Raw genomic sequence first — 20,376 nt, 5'->3', positions numbered from 1 at the left:
TATTATCACTTATTGGATACTTAGTGTAAAGGTTCACTTTATGGCTGAAGAAACTCAAAAAGAGGAGATATGAAACTTGTTCAAGGTCACATGTCTACTAATAGGCAAAGAGATAGAGAGGATTCTTACCTATGTTCAAGGTTCATGCTCTTAAGGAACACTATGGTTAGAGTACCTGACCCAAAACAGATGTTAAATAAAAAAGGTTAAAAACTCTACTAAAGGGACTTCCCTGGTGGTCCAGCGGTTAAGAATCCACCTTCTAATGTAGGGGACGTTGGTTTGATCCCTGGTTGCAGAACTAAGATCCCACATGCCGCGGGGAAACTAAGCCCGTGTGCCACAAGTAGAGAGCCCGTGTGCCTCAACTACAGAGCCCACGCACTCTGGAGCCCGTACGCCACAACTAGAGAGAAGCCCACATGCTGCAATGAAGAGCCTGTGCACTGCAACTAAGACCCGACATGGCCCAAAATAAATAATTTTTTTAAAATCTACTAAACAGTTCAACAACTACTATGTGCAAAGAGCTAAGTAATACTTGGTTAAGAGGCTTTTAAAAATATTTAAACATTGCATAAAAAGTGCTTCTGAGCATCCATAAATTAACATTAAAACATAATAATATGAACTAACACAACACTGTAAATCAACTATACTCCAATATAAAATAAAAGTTAAAAACTTTTATTGACATATATACACTAATATGTATAAAATGGATAACTAATAAGAACCTGCTGTATAAAAAAATAAATAAAATTCACACACAATAAAGAGTACTTAAAAAAAAAGTAAAAAAAAAAAATACCAAAAAAAAAAAAAAAAAAAGGAGGGCTTACCTGGTGGTGCAGTGGTTGGGAGTTTGCCAGCCAACGCAGGGTACACAGGTTCAATCCCTAGTCCGGGAGGATCCCACATGCCACGGAGCGGCTGGAACCGAGCGCCATAGCTGCTGAGCCCACACCCTAGAGCCTGTGAGCCACAACTACTGAAGCCCACGCACCACGACTACTGAGGCCTGTGTGCCTGGAGCCCATGCTCTGCAGCATGGGAGGCCACCGCGGTGGGAGGCCCGCGCCACGGCAGGGAGTGGCCCCCCTGCTCGCCACAGCTACAGAGGGCCCGTGTGCAGCAACGAGGACCCAACGGAGCCAAAAATAAAATTAATTAATTTAAAAAAAAAACCATAATGCGTAAAACCTTGTTTCTTTAGAATATGGAACCTAGAAGAAAGGTGTAATGTGTGGACTAAAAATGTCACCTGCCATATCAGAAGCAAAGGATGTTGAGGCCATCAAACCATCAGCCACTGCAGCCGGCCCTCCACTCCACCCCCCAACACTGTGCACCCTCAAGGGATTCAGGATGGAGAAAAACAGGATACTGGTCCTAGATAGTTAAGGTGCATATCAAAGGAATGATTTCAACGAGCCCAGACTCTTGCATCTTCCCATACATAAAAAGCGCTAAATTCATTAACTTGATGTCTGCTTGTCTTTAATTAATCTTTTGATGTTCCAACTACCTGGTATTTGTTGCAAAAACTCCTGTGTATCCTAGCTCCTCCCTTACCTCTTTGGAACAGTCCCTCAGAGCTATCTGAGAGGCTGCCTCCCGGGCTTAAGTCTTCAGCAAGTCTGCAGAATAAACCATAGTTCTCATCTTTCAGGTTGTGCTTTTTTTTTTTTTTTTCAGTCAACAAATGTAAAAAGATAAGGGTGGAACTGCTGGGATGGTGGGGTAAGGAGCTTGGTAAACTCTCTCCCTCCAAACAAATCAAAGACAAAACTAGTAGTTCTACCAGTGAGGCAAGCTGTGCAAACCAGCACCATTGCTGCTAGAGGGAGACAGATCACTGATCAAGAGTAGAACGCAGAAAAGTTCCATATACAGGGGTGTTGTTAACAATAGTGATCTTGGTGGCAAACAACTGGGGAAGGCCAATACTGCAGTAGCCCAAGGTTGCAGTACTGACTGGGGCAAGAAACAAATCAGCAGACTTGCCAGAATTTTAGCAGGGGTATCCTGAGAATGGCACAGCAATGACAGGCTTTGCTCTCACTTACCCGTGGTGGTCTGAAAGGCTATGTGCTTGCACAAAGTTGTATGCAAGCTCAGAAAAGAATGGTGAGGACCCTCATTATCCATACATCTGTAACGGAATATGAGGTCTTTCAGAGATACAAGAGAGATAAAGACATGAGAAGACTTGGCACAAAGTGAAAGCTGAAACAAACTTGTAACCTGGCTTATACTTTCAATTCCCCAACCTACATACAAATACACTAGCAAAGGGCAGAAGCCTTACTAGCTCAAGGTGTTTATGCAGAACCTCTGACCAGTCACTGTGTGACCACTAAAGCACTCCTGATCCAAGGGTGACCCTCTAGGAAGCCAGGCTTAAAACACACACACACACACACACACACACACACACACACACAGAGAGAGAGAGAGAGAGAGAGAGAGAGAGAGAGAGAGAAGAAAAATATCAGCAACTGCAAACTACAGACTTAGTGCAGGCAAGTCCTTAAAAAAAATAAAGATATAGCATCAGAGCTCCCCTGGGAGGAAAGCCAAGAGGTGATCTAGCTCAACAGTCTCTAAAATGTATCATCTAAAATGCTTGGTTTAACAACAAAATTATAAAACATGCAAAGAAACAAGAAAGTGTAACCCACATGGGGGTGAAAACAGTCAATAGAAACTTGTCTCTGAGGGTGTTCAGTTGTTGGACTAAGCTGACAAGGATTTCAAAGCAGCTATCACAAATATGTTCAAAGAACCAAAGGAAACCATACTTACAGAATTCAAAGTATGATGACAATGACTCAATGAACAGAGAATCTCAACAAAAAGAGATTGTAAAGAAGAACCAAATTGGAATTCTGGAGTTGAAAAGTACAATAACTGCAATGAAAAATTCACTGGAGGGGCTCAACAGCAGATCTGAACTGGCAGACAACAGAATCAACAAATCTGAAGACAGATCAACCAAATTTTCTATTCTGAAGAACATACAGGAAAAAACAAACAAACAAACAAAAGCAGTCTCAGAGACCCGTGAGACTCCACCAAGCATACCAACACAGGTGAAACAGGAGTCTCACAATGAGACAAAGAAAGAATAAATAATGACTGAAGACTTGCCAAATTTGACTAATATCTTTAATCTGCACATCCAAGAAGCTCAATGAATTCCAAGCAGGAGAAACATAAAAAGACTGTATACACATCATGGTCAAAATGTTTAAAGACAAAGACAAGCAGAAAATTTTGAAAGTAGCAAGAGAAAAATGACTCATCACATACCCCCCAATCCCCCACAATAAGATTAACAGCTGACTTCCCCCTGAAACAGTGGGGACCAGGAAGCAGTGGAATATTCAGAATGTTGAAAGAAAACACAACAACAAATAATTCTGTACCTAGCGTAGTAGACAGAATTCTGACATGGCCCCCCAAATTCCCACCCCATGGTGTACACACCTCCTTTTAAGTGTGGGTGAGTCCTATGGATGTCACTTCAATGATTAGATTACATTCTCTGACAAAGTGAAAGACTTTTGCAAATGGAATTAAAGTCCCTAATCATTTTGACTTTGAGTTCATCAAAAGGGAGATTTTTGGGGGATGGGTTTGACTTAAATCAGGTGAGTCCCTTAAAAGAGGGCTTTAGTTCCTCTTAGACCAAAGAGATAGTCTGACTAGCCTTGAAGAGGAAGGCTACTATAAAGTCTATAACCTCCAAGAAAATGAATTCTGCCAATTATGTGAGCCTGGAAAGAATCCTAAGCCTCACATGAGACCAAAACCTTGGCCAACCCCTGACTGTAGGCCTTGTAAGACCTGAGCAAAGGGCCGAGCTAAGCCACGCCCAGACCTCTGACTTACCGAAACTGTTAAGGTAATATTTTAAGGTACTGCATTTATGATAATTTTTTTTTTTTTCCAGTACACGGGTCTCTCACTGTTGTGGCCTCTCCTGTTGCAGAGCACAGGCTCCGGATGTGCAGGCTCAGTGGCCATGGCTCACGGGCCTAGCCGCTCCGTGGCATGTGGGATCTTCCCGGACGGGGGCACAAACCCACGTCCCATGCATTGGCAGGCGGACTCTCAACCACTGCGCCACCAGGGAAGCCCTATGATAATTTTTAATGCAGCAGTAGAAAACTAATATATCCAGCAAAACTATCCTTCAAAAATAAAGATTAAATAAGACATTCCCAGATGAACAAAGACTGTAAGAATTCATAGTAAGCACATCTACCTTACAAGAAATACTAAAGAAAGCACTTCAGGCTGAAAAGAAATGACACTAGATGGTAACTGGGATCCAGATGAAGAAATAAAAAGCAGCAATAAAGGCAATTACATATGTAAATCGATAATACAGTAAAAAATAATTTTTTCTCTTTTCTTAGCTGATTAAAAAGACAACTGCATAAAACAATTATAAAATTACTGCCATTATAACATAAAAATGTAACACATGACAATAATAGCATGAAGGAAGGGGGAGGTATATTGGACTAAGGTTCCTATTTCACTGGAATTAAGCTGGTATTAATCTGAAGTACATTGTGAAAAGCTGTGGCATACTGTAATTCCTAGATCAAACACTAATAATAATTTTTAAAAAGAAGTAAAAGGGTCTCAGGAATTTAAATGGTACAATAGAAAATATCTATTTAACACAAAAAGCAGTAAAGGAGGAACAGAAAAACAAAAATATGAGACATACAGAAAACAAGTATCTAATTGGCAGAATTAAACCCATCATACCAGTAATTTCATTAAAGATAAATGGATTAAGGGAGGAAATATTTGCAAATGAAATGACCAATAAGGGGTTAATCTCAAAAATATATAAACAGCTCATACAACTTGACAGCAAAAAAGCAAACAATCCAATTAAAAAATGGGAAGACCTGAACAGACATTTTTCCAAAGACACACAGACGGGCAACAGGCACGGGAAAAGCTGCTCAACACTGTTAATCATCAGAGTAACACAAATTAAAACCACAATGAGATATCACTTTACACCTGTCAGAATGGCTACTGTCAAAAAGACTACAAATAACAAATGCTGGGAAGGATGTGGAGAAAAGGGAACCCTCGTAAACTACTGTTGAGGATATAAATTGTTGCAGCCACTGTGAAAAAAAGTATGGAGGTTTCTCAAAAACTAAAAATAGAACTACCATAAGACCCAGCAACTCCACTCCTGGGTAAGTATCTGAAAAAAAAAGAAAAGTTATTTGGAAAGACGCACATACCCCAATGTTCACAGCAGCATTATTTACAGTTGCCACAATATGGAAGCAATGTAAGTGTCCATCAATGGATGGATAAAGAAGATGTGGTATATAAGAGTGTGTGTGTATTACAATGGATACTACTCAGCCATAAAAGAATGAAACTTTGCCATTTGCGACAACAATGGATGGACTTATTAGGCTAAGTGAAGTAAGTCAGAGGAAGACAAATACTGTATGATATCACTTATATGTGGAAGCTAAAAAATAAAACAAACTAATGAACAAAAAAGAAACAGACTCACAGACAGAGGACAAAGGAGTGGTTACCAGTGGGAAGAGAGAAGGAGGGAGGGGCAAAATAGGGATAGGGGATTAAGAGGTACAAACTACTATGTATAAAATAAATAAGCTACAAGGATATACTGTACAACACAGGGAATGCAGTCAATTTTTTTTAGTAACTATAAATGGACTATAACCTTTAAAAATTGTGAATCACTATGTTGTACACCTGAAACTTATATAATATTACACATGAACTATACCTCAATTAAAAAAACAAAACATAAATGGATTACATACTCCAATCAAAAGGTGGAGATTGAGACTGAATAAAAAACTTATATTCTGTCTACAAGAGACACACTTAATATTCAAAAACAAAAACAGGTTAAAAGTGGAAGGATGGGAAATTATATATAGCCTACAAATAACCATAAGAAAGATGGAGTAGCTATATTAGTATCAGATAAAACAGGCTTTAAGACAAAAAGAATTGAGATTCTTGGCAAAAGGTCTTGAAGAACTGCTTTCCTCCCTTGCTTTGGTAACTTGAGAGGAAAGATGATATAAAATTAAACAACCGCCCCTCCCCCATTATTCATTTCCATGTTTTTTTATGGTGGTAAAATGTACATAACATAAAAGTTACCATTTTAAGTGTACAAAGTGTGCAGTTTTAAGTGTACAGAGTTCTGTAGCATTAAGTACATTCACATTGTTGTGCAACCATCACTACCATCTACTACCGAATAATAATACATTCTATAAGAATGTTTAAAATAATACATTCTATAAGAGAACAAGTAATGGATTCTTAAAACTAATCATTTACTGAAATCAGCGCTTTCTTCTCTTTTTTGACAGTGCAATAAACAGAAAGCTGGAGCCAACTCTAAGATAATAACAGCAGCAGCTAATATTAAATAAACAAGGTAGTATTTAAAGTCTGTAACACACGTCATTTAATTCTCATGTACTTCTGAGGAAGATCCTAACACTCTCATCTTAGGATGGACAAAAAGTTCAGAGGGGTTAATTGCTCAAGGGCACTCAATTAGCAGGTAGGGCAAAACTGGGATATGAATTCATGTCCATAGTTCAAGTGTTAAACACTTAGAATTTGTTAAACGTTATCTCCCAAAGAACAAAAAACTTAGTAGAGACTCTAAAAGAATGGAAGTCTGTGGTACATAAGTACTCCAAGTTTTGTTCCTCTGCCCCCAACACACATAATACTAAGTCCGCCTCCAGTTCTCTTCCACCATCACTAAGTCGGGAAAGACTGCCCCAGAATGTTTAGATCAACTGGGAGAGAAGTCTAGCTTCCTTGAGAGGAAAACTTAAACACTATGATAGACCTATCAGTCAAAACCCAAAAAGAAAATGAGATATGCGTCAGGTCTTCTGTTGGTGGACTAACAACAGGGAGCCCTATAAAGGAATGGATGGAGAGTGAGAGAAACAAAATGTAACGTCAGGGCAAGTATAGGAAATAACAATAGTAAATAACAGCAACTAGGAATTAAAACAAAATTTCTCTGCAGACTCTGGCATAGAATATAGAATTTCTAGCAATACTGACATCAAAAAACTGCTAAGATGTGTCTGAAACCACATGATACTCAATTTCCTAATGTAATAAAATGATCCTATCAAGAAAATAAGTCGGACTTACCTGCTGGCAGTGGTTAAGATTCTGCCTGCTTGGGGGCTTCCCTGTTGGCGCAGTGGTTGAGAGTCCGCCGGCTGATGCAGGGGACATGGGTTCGTGCCCCGGTCCGGGAGGATCCCACATGCCACGGAGTGGCTGGGCCCGTGAGCCATGGCCGCTGAGCCTGCGCTCCGCAACGGGAGAGGCCACAACAGTGAGAGGCCCGCGTACCGCAAAAAAAAAAAAAAAAAAAAAAAAAAAGGATTCCGCCTGCCAATGCAGGGGACATGGGTTCAAGCCCTGGTCCGGGAAGATCCCACATGCCGCGGAGGAACTGAGCCTGTGCGCCACAACTACTGAGCCTGCGCTCTAGAGCCCACGAGCCACAACTACTGAAGCCTGCGCACCTAGAGCCTGTGCTCCACAAGAGAAGCCACTGCTATGAGAAGCCCGCACACTGCAATGAAGAGTAGCCCTGGCTTGCAGCAACTAGAGAAAGCCCGCGCGCAGCAACGAAGAGCCGATGCAGCCAAAAATAAATAAATAATTTTATTAAAAAGAAAAAGCCTTGCCTCTTGGGCAACTTAGAAAAAAAAAAAAGAAAAGAAGTCTCTAACCTTTGTTTGATTAAAAGAGAGAAATTAAGAAAATTTCTCTCTCTCAATCAGTAAAGAATGGGGTGTGTGTGCAGTCAGTCACACCTAGAGTTTGGCACAGGGGTTAACAGTGACCAAATTGTGAGTGACCACTGACCAGAAACACAGTGAGACAGGGCAAAAAGTTAAAAAGCAAAACACAACAAAACCTCAGGAGAAAAAGCCCTGTGTGCACTGGTCCCTTCATATATGAGCCATCCTGTGTATTTGAGGCCAATATCAATTATAGTCAACTAAAGACAAGTCAAACAAGTCAATCTGAATTCCAAGGAAACTGGACAAAGATATGACTGGTAGTTTGAGTCTAAAACTTTAAATAGCCCAATATAGCTAATGGCTACTGTATTAAAGCAGATTTAGACAAAGAATATCAAAAGTTCTAGAGAAAAGCAGATCAAAGAACATATTAGTTCTAAATAATCCACTGAAGTATATCCATAACTGATGTCCTACTTCAACCTATAAAGCTTTTCTTAATTTTATTAAAGTTTGATCAGATTCTATATAATTATAATCCTACAATGCTCTGTTAGCTTTGACATTCTTGAACCTTCTTCATAAAGAAGCTCTGGGTACCATACATATTTGATACATATTTTATATGCTTCATAATCTTTTAAGTTGGATTTTTAAAATCTATTCTGTCACAAATGGATGTGGGTGTTTTAAAAGATTGTTTTTGTTCATTTTGAATGACTGCCTCAAGTTAAGGTTCAGGTTTCTTCTCAAAATAGAAACATAAAAAATCATGTGACATCGGAAGAAATTAGTTAGTTATACATTCACTGTTTGAAATCCTTAAATATATTTTAGACTTTGAGACCTAGAATCACAAGTTGCAATAGTCAAAATACATTTCTCCTAAGGTGTGCAGTGAATGGAAGATACTTTTGCTTTAAGACTTTGCTTGGAATTATGGAGGGTGAAAGGCCTTACAATAAAGTATGAAATCTTTTCTAAGTTTTAATCAAGAGCCAATAACCTAAGGTATTCGTCACCTATTTTACACTTGTCTAGTCTCAGAAGTTAGCCCCCTCTCATACAAAGGCACTATTATCGCAACAGCAAGGGTAAACAACTGTATCAAAGATTAGGTGGTTCTTCCTCTTATACTCAATCCTTTTAAAAAAATGCACTGTTAATCTTGACCTACACTTGGACAGCCAAAGTGACGGTCTTTTAGTAATTTTCTCTATAGTTTGGAAAACTAATCCTCTACAAGCTATTAAGTAACACGCTTAACTTTTTCCATGAGAAAAAATATTTTTCTATGCCTTTGGCAAAACACCTTGGCAGACTAGAAGGCAAGGGATAATGAGAGCTGATGGTGCTAGATTCTGATGGAGAGAAGAAAGATATGGCTGTGTGGCCTATGGCCAAGGCTCAGAGTCAGGCTGAGCCCCAGTCCCCACTGACTCTCATTCTCTTGGAGTGAGTCTACAGTGTTTCCTTCTGTTGGAAATGATCTTTAGGACAGCGGCATGTCATTCTTACTAGTTTCCTATTGCTGCTTTATCAAATTACCACAAGCTTAGTAGCTTAAAACAACACAACTTTATTATCTCACAGTTTTGGTGGTCAGAAGCCCAAAATGAGTCTCAATGGGCTAAATCAAGATGTCACTAGGGCTGCATTCCTTCTGGAGGTTCTAGGAGAGAATTTGTTTCCTTGTCTTATCTAGTTTCTGGAGGCTACCTGCATTCTTCAGCTCATGGTCCTTTCTTCCATCTTCAAAGTCAGCAGTTAGATCACTCCAACCTCTGCTTCCATTGTCACATCATCTGTAACTGACTCTCCTGCCTGTTTCACTTATAAGGACCCTTGTGATTGTACTGGACCCACCCAGATAATCCAGGACAACCTATCCATCTCAAGATCCTTAATTTGATCATTATCTCCAAAGGTAACATATGTAAGGTAACATATTCACAGGTTCTAGTTATTAGGGAGTAGAAATCTTGGAGAAATTGTTATTCTGCTCCCACAATCACCCAAGCCACAGGTGCCACCAACTATGACATTTGGAGATCCCTAACAAGTAATGTGTGGTAAATAAATGTTGCCACAAATTCTTTGAAGCTCCTTCCATCTGAGAGGTGGAGTCTATTTGAATCTAGACTGGCTTTATGACTTGCTTTGACCAACAGAATGTAGTAGAAGTGACAAGCAAGTTTCAGAGCCTAAAACTCAAGAGGTCTTGCAACTTTCTATCTTCATTCTCTTGGAGTGCTATTCTAAGACTGCCACATAAGGAAGCCAGTATAGCCTACTGGAGAATAAGGCCGTATAGAAGAGAATGAGACACCCCAGGGGATAGCCAGACATGCCATCAAATGCCAGACATGCCAACTCTCCAGCTCAAAAGCTGGAGAGCACAGGCAAAAACTAGCAGAGAAACTGCCTAGCCAAACCACAGAATGGATGGAAATAAATCCCTGTTTTATATCATTAAGTTTTGGGGTGGTTTGTTATGCAACTGATACAATATTGGTTAGTGGGAAAACCAGCCTATACAATGTATATATATCTGGATGAGCTTTTGCAAGGAGGAATAAATAAGGTCATTTGGGTTAGGTTTGGGAGGAGGACAGCAAGTAAACTTTCTTGGCTATATCACAAATCATGATCAGGCTGATAAAGGAAATGACTACTGTTAAGTAAGAGTGACCCTGGTTTATTTCTATGATCTGTTGTAACTGAAAATAAGAGTCATTATAGTTTCTAAGAAGAGGCAGTCAGATAACTAAAAGTATATCAAAGAAAACACAGAAGAAAGTGCCTACCATACCACCTGAGATATAGCAATTGCCCAAGAGATGCTTAAAACAAAACAAACCATAAATAAAGAGGTAGAGAAATATGTATGAGCCAGGCAGTAACAAGGGGTCCCAGGGCATAAAGTGGTCAGAATCCAGTATTAATACTGTGTGACTTTGGCAGGTTATTGACATCAGATGTTGGCAGTGAAGGACGGAGAAGACTGCCTAGAACACTCCCGGCCCATTCTGCCCTCACACCCCCAGTCCCTCATGCAGGCTTGGGTTCCTACTGCACATTATGACTATCCTCACCAAGTAGTACCATTAAATTGAACTGAATTGAACTGAATGGAATTGACCTACCTCCCTACCTCCAGTCTATAAGTTTCTTGCCTTTAAGGGCAAGACATATGTTAGCACAGTGTCTGGGATGTAGTAGGTGGTTCATAAATGTTCATTTATTGGACACTTTTAGGGAAAACTGATAAAACGTCTAGTCCTGTTTCAGGTTGGTGTGAACTTGCTAAGTGCAGCAACCATGTCTTATTAAACTTAGCATTCCAAGTGCTCAATAAAACAACTGGCCCACAGGAGCTACTCAAATGTCAAGTTAAATCTAAAAAGAAATTTAGTTAGATTAGAATCTTGAGAGAATAAAACTGGGCAAATACACAGATTACAGATAAGAACAATATCCTAACATCTTAGTGAAAAGCTCTATAATTTATTTCAACTTAAGTGTATCAACATCATCTACCCTTTAAACTAAGATAAAAATTCTATGAATTTAGTATATTGTCCCGTTTTGAGAGCTAATATTACAGTTCCTCAATTTTCAACTTAACCCCTTTCTACAACTCAGACATTAAACTTACCCACATCAATAGTTCAACCAATACCAATTTAATCATTTAATAATGGTATACTGCCGTAATACGTAGAGAGTTACCATGTAAGAACACAAAACATTAAATGATATGGCATGAAAAATTAATTCTGAGCTGAAAAAGATCCAAACCCCAGTCCTGGCTAGAACTGACTATAGTTTTGTCAGGCACCATCTTCAGTTTCGCCACTGGTTTATTGACTGAACCTCAACCACCATGACCCAGCTGCTTAACAGTTTTTATCAGCACCAACTCTCTCTAAGTAGTTATTCAAAGGAGTTTATGAAAGGCTTCAAGTAAGAAAATTAATTTTATGAACTAAAAATCCTTGTGCTTGGCCTTAATATGAATAGTAGATGTAACCTAATAACTCACAAAGTTAGATTGTGTCTTTGCAAAAACAGGACCTTCAGAAGGAAAAAATGGCATCTAATATTTCCATTCAGCACCGAAGAATAGGACTATGCTTTAAAATCCTATTGGTATTTGATGAAATCTAAGGAAAAAAACCTAACTAGCAATGTTACATTTAACTACCATTTCCTCCATCATTTACTACTGGCATTCTAATTGAATGTTTTTTTCAAAGTCTCATGTTTTGAAAATAAGATTCTCCAAGTGCTTTTGATTTCCAATACTTCAATGCTACATAAAATTTAGACCAGGGATTGGCAGCCTTTTTCTCAGATGGCAAGACAGTAAATATTTTAGGCTGTTGCAACTACTAAACTCTGCCCTTTCAGTGCGAAAGTAGTCATAAATACTATGTAAACAGAACATTACAAGGTGTGCTGTGTTCTAATAAAACTTTACAAAAACAGGGAAGCCCACAGCTTGCTGATCCCTGCTCTAGAGTGATTAGTGTCTTAAGAATGTTCTCAGTTATATAATATGGGGGAAATATTTGAGTGTAAATTTAAACAAAGATCTGGTGATACACAGAAGTATGCCTAGCCAACAAGATTTTTATCTGCTTCTATTTCCACCTGAAGATGATCAATAATTTCATGGCAAGAGAGGAGGTACTGAGAACTAGACACGAGAAGGGGAGCTTTGAGGCTCCTTTGTTCCTCTCTGTGGATTAGAATGCCCAAACTTCCTACAGAACAGAGAAGCTCATACCACAAGGACAGGAATGGAAAAAACAGAAAGCAAACAAGCTATAGGTGGCAGGTATGGAATAATTTTAGGAAAGCCAAGGAAACAGAGATGCTACAGCATTGATAAAATCAAAGTCTAGAGAGCAAAGAATTTAGAAAGTGACCATTCCAATATTGTTAGGCACTAAGTAATTTTATTAAAATAATTTAAAGTCTTCCTATGATTCTCTGGTAAGAGACATTGACCTCACTTATTTAGGTGGCTCAAACAATATACTCCATCATTCAATGTCATCAGCTAAAACGCTGGTCCTAGGTAAAACCGCCTACAGTTTTAAAGTCACTGAGGGCCAAAAAATATTAATCATCTATTTTCAGTACCTCTAAACCAAACTCAACCCCATGATATACCTCTATCAATACGCCATGTCTTCATGCGTGCCTCCTTTCTCTACTCACCAAAATTTTCTCAGGAAGGAATGGAAACTTATTCACATTTAAGAATGTCAAAATGGGAGCTCAAATTTTATTCCTTACAAATCAAATGAACTTTCTCTAAACATTGAAATTTCAGTCATCAGCAAAGGAAGGAATCAAGAGACATGATCAGAATGTTGCTAGAGCCACACCCTAGAAGGCTGATCCCAATCACTTATTTGCCACCGTGGTGAAGCAGAGAACAGTGTCTGTTCCTCCTTTCTTCATATGGCTGCCCAGCTAGACTAAATTCCAGCTTCCTTTGTAGCCAGATGTGGCAATGGGGCAGGAATATGCCTTCCCCTTGGCTACAATGTGGATGTGATACTGGGAACTGATAGTCACAATACCAGCCCTGGACTGCTAGAGACTTCTTCACAAGAAAAAAATAAACTCATTTTTTGAGGTCTCTGTGAGATCAGTCCAAACTGTATCTTAATTGATACAAGCTTTCTGGCAAACTACAGCATATGTCACATTTTACTACCCTGTCTAATTTCCTAGATTCTAAGTTAAATATTTCTTTAAAAGAGGTAGAACTTTGGCTGAGAGCTTTAAGTCATTTAACTAAGGAATCAGTAGACAGCAGTACCAAGATTACAGTATTGCTTTTCTTGGACACCATCTTTCTTATCTAATACTCAAAAAATTGCTGGCTCTGCTTACATGGAAGCAGCATAATATGGTACAAACATAGAAGTATCTAAAAATAACAGTTCAATCCTTTTTTTTTTTTTGTAAGCATGATTGTGAAGGTGAGGAGATGAAAAATCTCTCATGGAATCACCAAAATAGCTAAATATTAAGCACTTGTAGATTTTCCACTTTAAAGGTATAGAGTGGGAATATTAATAAAATATAAAGATTATTTAAGTGGATATATATTGTCTCTTCCTGACTTCTGGCTTACTCTCATGATTATTACACAGGGATATAGACATGGATGGTGCAAGACAGGGGCAAAAAGATCTGGCTTGGCTGAATGTAGTCAATGCCTTCCCTTCTTCCCCCAAAGCTAAGCTGCTGGCATGCTTTCAGCTTAGTATCTAAACTGTCTCCCCTCTAAAAATAGTTTTCATCTTTGGCAAATATCACTGGTTTTCCTCTTTGCTGTAAGGATCTGCTTCTTTCTTTTTTTGCCCCCAGAATTTGCCTTTTTAAAAAACTCATCAAGGCTACCAACCATTGTGGCTCCATATTTTTTTTTTTCATACTTCTCTGCTACCTGTCATTTCTCAGAGACAGAAAGCATGGTGCCACCAGGGATAATCCTTGCTGCATATCAGTAAGGTGGCCTTGCTGGGGTGCTTTTTAAATTACCACTTCCCAAATCCCACCCCAACCCAATTAAAAGAGAATCTAAAGGGTTTCAGAAGTGCTCCAGGTGATCTGAATGTTCAGTGAGGGTGGAAGAAAAAGGGCTCTGAAGGTCAGAAAATATACATTCAAATCCCAGTTCTGCTATTTAATAGCTGTGATTTTGGACAAGTTACTTAACATCCCTAAACTGCATTTATTCCGAAGAATCCACTGCATGCCAAGCACAATGTCAGGTGTTGAGTAAGGGTTATCATGACAGTCCCTGTCCTCTAGGAGGTTATAGTCGAAGAAACAGGAACTAAAGGAAGCTGCAGACAAGCAAACAGACTTAATCCTAATAGGGCTACAAGGGCACCCAGGAAGGAAATCCAGTCTAGATTCCAGGGATCAGCAAAATCTCTAAAAAGGTAAAATCAAGGCTGAGTCCTGCAGGACAAGTAATGATAGATGAGGCTGCTAAAGGAAGACTTTTTAACAGAGGAGGAAGTGTGTGCAAAGGCCTGGATACCAGTCAGCTTCCTTGGGAGATACAAGTAGTTCAGCAGGACTGAAATAAGAATGAAGGAAGGACAAGAGATGAGGACCAAGAGTGACCTCAGCTTTCACATTTGAAAAACAAAGATATCATCTGCTCTGCTTGGTTACCACAAAGATCAAATTACACTATATATAGCAAAGTCCATTGAACAGAGCAGGTACTCAAGTGATAAATCCCCTCACTTTTCAGCTTTAACATAACATGAGAAAGCCAAGCAACAACACACTTTTTCTTCAGGTCATCTCATCATAGCACAGAATTCAACAGTAAGCTCTTTTAAGCTATTTATTTTTCTTTTTCCTGGGTGCATCTTAATCTACTGTGGATTACTGAAGAGTCAACTCTCAGGTCTCAAGGGTGCCAACAATGGGATTTCCTTCTAAAGGGTCAGACACTTGAGGGTTACCCAACACTAGGCAGTAGATAACAAAAGTTTTAATGCATTGTTTTAAATTCAGTTAACTGCAGCTGTGAAGCAATTCTGACCCAGGACCAGAATACTTCAAATCCAACCCTGGCTCTGACACTAGTTAGATAATTTACTTTGGGTTAGAGACAACTTTCTGTGCCTTGGTTCCCTTATTTGTCAAAATGAACAACATAGAACAGACTCCCTTAACACAATATAACAGGGCTACTTTTTAATTGCCACTGCCTCTCTCCCCCCATCTTAGGGGATGGGTTAGGTAAGATGAGACTCTTCAAAGCTAGCAAAATGCCTTTCCCTGATAGAGATCCTGGAGGTGAGCTGTAGCTGGCAGCAAATATGTATATCAGACAACATCTCATGGCCAACTGATAAAGCTACACAGATCCTGCAGATGTCCTTTGGCTCCAAAATGCCTTGATTCTTTAAAAATCTATTTTGGCCCTTTAACAACTGATTCTTATAAATCCTAAAAACAAGTCTAAAAATTAACTTATTTCTGATCAGGATATTAATGACTCTCAATTTAAAATGAGAGGACTCATCCAGAGAAGAATCACCAATACAGGTTTAGAATGGCAAATACTGTCAAGATGCGACTTTCACTATCTTTCTCATCACACTGTTTATTAGCAAACTTTACTATTCAGTGTTATGTTTTAATATGCCTCAATTTCAAAAAGCTTCTTTTAGAACTATGTGCAGTGATGAATATTAACTAAAATTATTGTGGTAATTGGACTTCCCTGGTGGCACAGTGGTTAAGAATCCGCCTGCTAATGCAGGAGACACGGGTTCAAGCCCTGGTCCGGGAAAATCCCACATGCCACGGAGCAACTAAGCCTGTGTGCCACAACTACTGAGCCCACGTGCTGCAACTACTGAAGCCTGTGCACCTGAGCCCGTGCTCCGCAACAAGAGAAGCCATCGCAATAAGAAGCCCACTCACCGCAACTAGAGAAAGCCCGCATACAGCAACGAAGACCCACTGCAGCCAAAAAGTTAGCAAATTAATAAATATATTTTAAAAATTATTGTGGTAATCATTTATATATGTATATAGCAAATCATTATGTTGTACACCCTAAACAAATACAATTTTATATGTCAATTATATCTCAAACTGGAAAAAAAAATACTAGTACAATCATAGGAAACATACTACCTTAAAATATGGAGTATTCTATTCATTATTTTTGTTCTTAAGTGTGAAATTTACTATGTTCTGAATGGCATCACAACTTCCCACATGGAATGCCACAAAACATATGTTTCTTGACAAGAAAATTCAATGATTTTAGTAGCTCAACTGCACATTAACATAGAAAATGTAGTTAGCTGATCAATGACTTTTTTTTTTCAGTATGCGGGCCTCTCACTGCTGTGGCCTCTCCCGTTGCGGAGCACAGGCTCCTGACGCACAGGCCCAGCGGCCATGGCTCACGGGCCCAGCTGCTCCGCAGCACATGGGATCCTCCCAGACCGGGGCACGGACCTGTGTCCCCTGCATTGGCAGGTGAACTCTCAACCACTGCGCCACCAGGGAAGCCCCTGACTTTTAATTTAGAAGTAGCTGTATTTAGAAAGAAGTAACTTTTGAGTGCCTATTATATACCAGTCACTGTGCTAAAGAGATTTATGTGCATTATGGCATTTAGCCCTATGAGGTAGGTACAGTCATCCCTCAGTATCCATGGGGGATTTGGTTCCAAGACACACACACCTCCATATTAAATTCTGCAGATGCTCAAGTTCCTTATATAAAATGGCTTAGTATTTGCATATAACCTACACACATCCTCCCTTTTACTTTTTTTTTAATAAATTTATTTATTTATTTTTGGCTGCATTGGGTCTTTGTTGCTGCACGCGGGCTTCCTCTAGTTGCAGTGAGCAGGGGTTACTCTTCATTGCGGTGCGTGGGCTCCCACATTGCAGTGGCTTCGCTTGTTGCAGAGCAGGGCTCTAGGCATGCGGGCTTCAGTAGTTGTGGCACACGGGCTCAGTACTTGTGGCTCACAGGCTCTAGAGCACAGGCTCAGTAGTTGTGGTGCGCAGACTCAGTAGTTGTGGTGCGCAGGCTCAGTAGTTGTGGCACATGGACTTAGTTGCTCTGTGTCATGTGGGATCTTCCCGGACTAGGGCTCGAACCTGTGTCCCCTGTATTGGCAGGCGGATTCTTAACCACTGTGCCACCAGGGAAGTCTTTCCCTTTTACTTTAAATCATCTCTACATTACTTATAATACTTAATATACAATGTGAATGTTTTATAAATAGTTGCTAGTGTGCAGCAAATTCAAGTTTTGCTTTTTGGAACTTTCTGGAATTTTTTTCTATTTTAGATCTGTGGTTGGTTGAATCCTCCTATGAGGAACCAGCAGATACAGAGGGCCAACTGTACTATTATTAGCATACCTATTTTACAGAGGGGAAGTGGAGCTTAGATTCTGCACCTTACTCTGCTAATAAATGATAAATCTATTCTTTGAACTCAGAGCTCAAGAAAGATCCTTAACTTCACTCCTGTTCAAAACTCTAGGTACAACAGACCTTAATTAACTTAAAATCTCCAGAAAATTAAAGTTACATTATAGCACAAACTTCATGAACAGTGACTGAATCTCACCTTTAGCCTTCTCTTTAATATGCCAAAATAATTCTAGACCCTGAGCTTTCAAAAACCTTTGATCATTTATGGTGCTCTCTGCTATATCTACCATTAGAAAAATTTTTAAAAACACTAACACTGTACCAATTATTTTCAAAAGCCCAGAGATATTAATCAAGTGATCCTAATAGTCTTAAACACTATCCTCAAACCAAAAGATAAATGGAGATTGGGAAACTTGCATTCTAAAGTGCCACCATCCAGATAAAATTACTCTGTGAATTAGAGTAATTTCAATCAGATCCTATAAAATGGAACATTTTTCTCAAGATTAGAATGAGAAAGTAACTATAAGATAGTTTAAGGGCCCAAACTTTGGAACATAAAATGGTTTGCCACACGTCCAATTGAACAGCAGAAGGCAAGCAGCAGGAGCTAGGGAGAGCAGGAAGAGTTTAGAAAAGTAGTAATAAAAAAAATGACAAAATGACTTACTTATTCATCTCCCTGGCAGTTCTACCTTCATTTCTCTCAAAAATCACATGCTGCTAAAATAAGTTCTAATATCTTACTATATGGTGTCCTGAGTTTTAAGTTAACACATTACATTATTAAGAGAATCCCCAATGGCATTTCATAAGCATTAGAAACTCAATTACATTTTCTTAGAGGGCACATGACTTATGACTTAACAGTCATTAACACAAAACAAACTGGTGTACATAATCTAACAAACCAGTGTAGATGTGTACTTTGTTAATTCCTTAACTCATTAATCACTCTTAAAAAGGATTTTAATCTCCAGAATACAAACGATCATACCATAAACACTATTTTTAAGTGTCACGTAAGTTATTTGGTAATAAAATACCAGATGAATTTTTAAAAATAATTATCATGCTAGAGTCCATTTAATATAATGCACTCAGCATGATAAACACAAAGTTATTAAGTGGAGGAAATGTAGGCAGGATATTCCACTTCAGTTGTGTGACAGGAAGTACTAGCTCTGGAAGCTTAGAAATAGGACCACCAAGCTCTGTTTTAGCACAAGAAATAAAGGAAAACATGCTAGTGAATAAAGGTAAAAGAGGAAGTTCTTTTTAGTGAACTATCTGCCATATATTTAAGACAATCCCAAACGTTAAAAAAAAGTGCCTCATTTTTTTCACTTGGCTTACGTGATAATGTACTTCCCTAGGTACACTGGAGCTCAAATTTTGCAGTTTCACTGTAACAAGACTGCTTGTGGCCCACACATCCTTAGGGAGACAACGATGGCTTGTAACATGAACCTGTTCGTTTCATATCTTAAAGTTTGACGATTGTTACATTTTTCTAGCAACACATGAAAAGTAAATCATTTTTTAAAGTAAGTTTCACAACAGTGAATAAACTGAACACTACTAAACTGTACAGTTAAAAATGGTTAAGATGTTAAATTTTGCTGTATTTTACCACACAAAAAAATGTGAGTTAATGAGAAATTACTCCACTTAAATGTTAATAGTAACTTGTTATGTAAATTTTGATTACTCTAAAACCAAATTCTTACGCTTAATTTTTAGTAATTTGTTGTTGTCATTAACAGCTGGATTCGTTTTACGTAACTAATTTTTAAGGATACTTCCATACATGAGGAAATTCTTTAATTCTGAACTAGAGAGTGAAAGTGAAGCACTATTCTCAATTAGCATCTTTCAAATCATCTGAATTACTTACTGCCAACAAATACTAGTTATGAAATTATAAATGTGTTTCTACTTCAGCTGATTCCTTCATTCAGTGAAGTGCAAATCTCGAAATTAGGAGAGCAAGATCCCTAAATGAACAGGCTTTTCTTAAAGCAGTGGTAGTTTTGATTGTGAGGTTGGCAACACTCCCCACTCCTCAGCCTTTAGCACGACGGTGGCCCAAAATACTAACGTCAATCATTTCCAATCACCGTTCTTGCCTGGCTCAGCCCTACCAAATTTGTCAGGCTTTTGTGAACTCCCATGAGGTTCTGTTCAGAAAAGCGTACAACCTAGGTGAGTTTGGTAGCTTGGGAAGGGCCTGAAGCAATCAGCTTGGCTTGGCCACCTAGGAGAAAAGTATCCAGGAAAAGAAAACCGGAAATACTTCAACTTTGCGCAAACCCCCTTTCTCAGTCACAGCTAGCTCCCTTCCCGATGAAGGGCTGTGTTCTCGAAAGATCTACCCCTTTCCAACTCAGATGTCATTGCCAGATCAGCTGCTTGAGGGGCAAGCGGCGCTCAACCCACGCCCTCTTCTTCGAGTACCTTCTTCAAGTGCCAGCGCTGGGCTCAGCTCACTCTGCCGCCCCCGTCCAAACGCTACACGAAGAAGGGCCCTGGCCCACAACCCCGCCCGCGGACAGCCGGGAGCCCCGGCCTAGGCGG

The 20,376-nt window shown here is 39.2% G+C and overlaps 1 protein-coding gene across 1 annotated transcript in view; it reads right to left on the bottom strand.

Annotated features, from left to right (window-relative positions):
* The window catches only part of SNX3 (sorting nexin 3), a 44,343-nt gene that overhangs the window by 23,582 nt on the left and 385 nt on the right, over positions 1-20,376 (bottom strand). The gene's annotated exons all lie outside the window — the stretch shown is intronic.

Source organism: Mesoplodon mirus (genome assembly GCF_964341445.2).
Source record: "Mesoplodon mirus genome assembly, chromosome: 10".
Lineage (NCBI taxonomy): Eukaryota > Metazoa > Chordata > Mammalia > Artiodactyla > Ziphiidae > Mesoplodon > Mesoplodon mirus.
This window is presented reverse-complemented; position numbering and strand designations above follow the sequence as displayed.